Genomic DNA, 6,000 nt, shown 5'->3' with positions numbered 1-6,000 from the left:
GGTCTGAAGTATGCTGGTCACTACATCTTTAGACAGCTCAACCTCTCTCTTCGTAGCCAATCGCCAGCCAGGCGGAATCATCTCATAAATTGGAACGATGCGAAACGGCATCTGGGAGATAATCACCTGATCACGGATAACCTCGTGCATGCTATATTTCCCGATCTTGTTTTTGTAGCCCCATCCGTCAATTTTCCAACCATCTTGTAGTTTAGCTATGGTCCAGGTCCCAAGTAGGCTGATCACAACATCCATAGATATCTCAACTTCCTCTTTCGTAGCCAGTCGCCAACCAGGTGGAATCACCTGATTCACTCGTACGACGCGAAACCGTGTCCTGTCAGCCATGATCCTGTAAATTAAAGTATAACGCAATTTTATTCACAGTTGCGTGGGACAGTTGTAATCTTCTTGTTTGTCGGCAGCCTATCACGTGGTTGTTTAAATCCTTTTCAAAACATAACTGGGGGTTTTGGTTATACTGGTCGAGTGAAATAGTGGCTCTGAACACGAATAACAATGGAGCGTCAATCTGAATAATTTTCGCACTCTTCATGTCGCATGCTGAAGATGTGTAAAATAAAATGAAGACAAAAAACTTAGATACATGTAAAAGTTATCAAGATGTATTTTTTTTTATATATTATATATGTTATATATAATACATGTAAAAGGAAAACATAATAAAACGCTTCAATCCAGATCAGTATATATCGTGCATAATTCTAGAACAGTTTCCTTGCAAAAATTCAGAAGCCTTTCATGTAGGCCTGCAGACCATAGTGGGTTGTGCAATCATGGACCTCGGGGGCTCCTTGTGAAATTGACGAGGATTCCTTAGAGTTTGAAGTCTTGCAGAATTAGCTTGAAAGCGGATTATGTAGAGGAGAAAAGATGGCCGCAGGAAGGACAAAATAGCAAAAAGTACAGTGAAAATGGTCGTTTACATGACAGTGACATAATGTTAATTTGACATTTTTCTTATAACTGGTCCTTTCTACACTGTGTTATTAACATGGTTTATGGCAACAGACGACGCGACAAACCTCGTTGACTAGACCAGTCCAACCACCGTCGACTAGCGTGCGACTGATCAGGGGTAATAGTCAAACTATGGTTAACTGCGTTGCCCTGATCAAACTTGCATTTGTATTTGGCAGAGCAACATGGCCACTGGTGGCTTCAGTGCTGATCATTACTACTCCAGGCGTTGTATATGACATTCGTTGAATTTGCCGGAAGTCAGCTATTTGCACAATCTTCAATCGTAAGAGGGCGCAGTAATAAATTAGAATAAGTTCTGTCCAATCAGTCAGTGGTTCAGGACGGGGGAAGTATTATCGGATGTACATATCTTGTATATAAGTAGAAAAGTAACAATGAGAGTTATAAGTCCATCTTCTATCGTGCAAAATGTAACCAAAGGAGACCGTGACGGGCACGCGTAAGCAAATGACATTGCAAGCAGATGATTTTGGTTGGACACCCCGGAATATCAGTGCAATATCAGTCCTCTGTGCCGGAATATCAGTCCTCTGTGCCGCAAATATTGAAACAGTCTACCGCAGGCAGTAATGGTCGCATTTTCACGCCCAACACAAGCTAGAAAATTATATACATGCATTTACAACACAAGATGTTGAAGAAATTATAACATGTGTGCACTACTTAGGCCCCGATTGCTCTCGTAACCGTGAAAGAGCTAGGTTATGTTATCTCAGTTGAGCACCACAGTGGAAAAATTATACCTTTTGGCTTACCCGTCTCGGAAAAATCTCTCCTAATGGCTCAACTGAACAGAGTGCTCTTAATTAATGCAAGACCTGCCCAACACAAGATTAGCAAAGGCAAGGAAAGTGAGAAATGTCATGAAAAATTCGCCATCCAGTGAAGTCTCTACCTCGGATAAAGAAATTAAGTTTGTCTCTAAATAAGTCATGCTTGGCTAAAAATAATCGACAAACAGTCCTAGAATATAAAATATATAATCTTGTTTATCCCCACGGAAACGAGAATAATTCATGACATAGGCGCGCTAGGAGATGGAATGAATCCCACCTAAACGAAAGTTGTAATAACACTCAAACGGTTTCCACCTTTTTTCATTTATATCTAAAATCTTCAGCTTATGGGTCGCGCCATCTTGACCAAGATCGCCAAGAATTGCACCGGCTCCGAACACTGAAGCACAGTGTAGGAACCGCCATATTTCATTTTTTGCAAGCAAAACGCAAAATCCTAATGCACTGTGCTATGTTTTACTTGCCAGCATGGGCTTATATAGATCATTTATGGAAGTTCTATTTTCTATATCATAGACTGAAAAAGCGCAATCAACGTTCACACAGCCGTACATTTTTGGACCCGACCTCACGGGGGGGGGTTGTACGTCATGCCCAGCCCCTCAATTTTTGATGCATAAAGGCATCCCTTATACGACCGTGAAGTCTTAACTCAATTCAACAATTTTTTTGTTACGGTCACTGGAAGTTAAAGGCCACACGCCATCCCCCTGGGTCCTGCTTGCCCACAACAATTATTGTGGCGGGAATTTCCCACAAGCTTCCCCCTGGTCTCCAATCTGTGGGAACGTCACCGCACCAAAATCTAAACTCTGCCTTGACCACTGAGCTTGACGAACAAGAGGCAAGGGCGAGGCCGTTTGGGCGGTCTTATACCCCGGTTGATTGGTAGTTGATAGGGTGCAGCTCAAACATTTTAGCAACACGAAAGAAAATATTCTAAAAGCCCATTTGAAATGATTCAGTATCCTGCTTTTCAATTTGGGGGATTTTATCATCCATATAAATTTAGATTAAATGTTAAAATTTGTTTTTATCACTGACTTCAATGATTTTTTTTCTGTTTGGGAAAAGCGTAAGCATGTTTCCATTTTTCAACTGATATGTGATTTTGTCCTTAGGTCTCACGCATTTTGAATGAACACCCACACCAGTAAAATATTGATACAAACGAAGGGTGTACAACTGCACAATATGGAACACGTAATCCAGGTTGGCAGAAGCTTTTAATTTTAAATCATGCTCGCGTGTTGATCTTGAGCGTTATTTAACTTGATTTAAAATGTACACGTGCCTATATTTTACCCGTATTTTAGTGGGATTTGAAGTGGCCTCAGTCATAGTACTCTTTTGAACAAAAAGGAGCTTCGATCATGAACAAATCTACTGCTGAAAGCAATCACATTAAAGGCTCATCTCGTATATTGTGATGAGAATGCTTGTCACAAGCAGTTTGAGCCTCCCCAATTGTACTTGTTTGTATCTGGAACATACAGCATATGTGGATGATCATACCCATCACGCAAAACGGTCCTCGTGTTTCGGCTCCCGTTTAACAAAATACAGCGAACTTTAGTTTTGATCAAGGTATCCACTTGGACTTAGGCAATGCTAAAGATGGTTATTATTGGCCAATATATTACCTGATTAAATCACTTAATAGAACTCTGAAATGGCAATTTGTTTGACTTTTTAAGGAGAGAAATTGTTATGACAACATTAACACACATACAGCTAATCGTGTTTGCCTTAAAAAATAAATCTGATTCAAGTGAAAAAATTAAAAACTTGATTTTTTTTAAATTTTATTATTATTTTTCCACGTGTCAGGGTTCCAAAAAGCAAAATAAGCGCTAACCCCAGAATGATCTTATTTAAACATCTAGGTTTTAAGTAAAATTGTGCATTTATCCACGGACACCCATATAATCCCCTAATATAAGCACTTTGCGAGGCTACTTCCCTGATATCGACAAAAGCTTCGGGATTGCTACTATAATCCTCTCTGTCCCTGACCCCGAGGGGACAAATAGGGAATTTAAGGACAGCAGCTCTCTTTTCAATCTCCTGACTCTCAAAGAGTTTAACCGAGACAATGGAAAATGGTCAAATACCGTTGTCCTTGGATATCTTTAATTTTAATAAAAGGCATTTTTTTCGTGTTATTCATACAAAACACAAGTAAACACTTTAAAATCGGTATTGAAATTAAATGCTGGTGTTCATTCATACAAGCTCATGTCTGACTTTACTACGGAAGACAGAACACAAAAAGGTTTTTCCGACGTGCCCTCAGTGGTCAAATCTATTGTCTTCAGTGGTATAGTGCCTGATTAGGTCAGTCTTGGAGAGCGTGGTCCATGGGGGAGAGTTAACAAGTGGGTACCACCGGCAACGCCTCTCCTTGATGTATGATTGACAATGTCCAGGTGAACGCCTCCCCGTGTTCAACCCGGGCCGTGGGCACCATGACCTCGTGGTGGAAAGCGTTTTCTAAAGCTATTTGTTTTACTCGCTCTGTCTGCACCGGACTTATCGTGCTGGAAAAATTTATCTGGTCAGTTTATGGGCAGCAGTTGGCCAGACTTAAGAAAATGAGAGGTGCTGCAGAGACCCCGTTTCTCTTGTATAAACTCATTCTTGGGGGGGGGGACTCCCTCGTTTGGGAATGTGTTAAGGTTTCACAAAATTGCGCACAGGTTAACTTAATGTCCTGGAAAAGCATCAAGTATTACATCACATTGCTAAACACATTTCATTGTAAAATATCTAAACATGTCGCGGAAAAAACCGAGTTTTTTAATTGATTAAAACAAAAGGTGGTGCAAAAAGTGTTTAAACTCTAATAGCGCTGTATTTTTCGCGTAAAGAAGGAAAAGTACTCGGGCGTCCACTCCTAAGCTTAACCAAAAAGTCTATACATGTAGTGCAAACATGGCTTTGGGGGTGATCTCAGGACCCGTATTTCGGTAGACCACCTAAATCATATTAACATATTAAACTTTTCGTTGTATCTCTTTCAGATTTAAGTATACACATGCAATGAGCAAGTGCGCTAACATTCGATTTCTATACTCGCCATGTAAATATCACTTTAGTCACCGTTTCGCCTACACCAGCATCATAAAAGTTGACACTCGTTATGACAAAAAAAGTTAACGGACCCAGAAAAAAATTTTAATAGCCAAGACTTTGTTATAAAAAAGAAGTGAAAAAAGAACAGAGAAAACACAGGATTTCAAGAAACTGGAAATCTCAGAATTTGTTACAACAGTGTTATTTATAATGAGAGTCGAATGATTGGACGACCAACATTTTCAATATCTACCGGTAGGTTTTTAGGATTTTAAAACTTGCGTTTATCATTTTTAAAAACCTCAATAAAAATTTCGTCTCACTTTAAGGAAATCCCAAATTGATTTCAAGCAATAGGCAAAATTCATTTGATGCACAAAAAAGGACAACCTATTTTTTGTTCATTTCTGCCAGTAGATTTTTTTTAATGTTTTGTCAGGACGTCCGTTTCCAAACAAATATGAACTCCCTACTGGCGGAAATTTGGATTCGACTTTTACGAATGTCTCGGTGCCGATTCGCTTCGCAACTCACACGTATGAGCATTTTGAAAGTTGCGGCTATAAACCTCTTAGAAAAAAATTACATTTGGCCCATTTACGCTAACATGATAATCAGACAGCTGATGCTTAAAGCATATAAATTTTATTTTACCTGATAATTAAGCCCACGCTGCGGTTGTCCTGGGTTTTCCTCTCAAGATCAGCGGATTCTCTGACGCCGCGACACGAACCTGCTGCTTAAGTACCGTCAGCAACGCGACCTGCTCCCTGTTATACAATGCCTGTAGCTCTCCAAACTGGCTTCAATGGTCACGACGATCGCTTGGCGAGTTATGGCCCAGCGCATGCTACAAAGCTTCGGGTCTGTTTGTTTCACACGGAACTGAATCGCTACCAGTGATCCAAACGCTGGTTCGCACTATCCATCATGTAAGATCTAGTGTCAGTGAACCGACTCCAAATCACCGATCGTGATTTGGATCAGCGTCTAACAACTGACACATTAACTTGCACTATTCTCGCACTGCTGTTCCTGCCTGTATAGGCCTATATTGTTGTACATGTACTTTACAAAAGCTATTTTATAGGCAACTCATTTTTACTGAATCCCTGTCAGCATG

This window comes from Acanthaster planci, linkage group LG16, assembly GCF_054643075.1.
Source record: "Acanthaster planci isolate LZ-2023a linkage group LG16, COTS_SCS, whole genome shotgun sequence".
Taxonomy (NCBI): domain Eukaryota; kingdom Metazoa; phylum Echinodermata; class Asteroidea; order Valvatida; family Acanthasteridae; genus Acanthaster; species Acanthaster planci.
Note: the sequence above shows the minus strand (reverse complement) of the source record.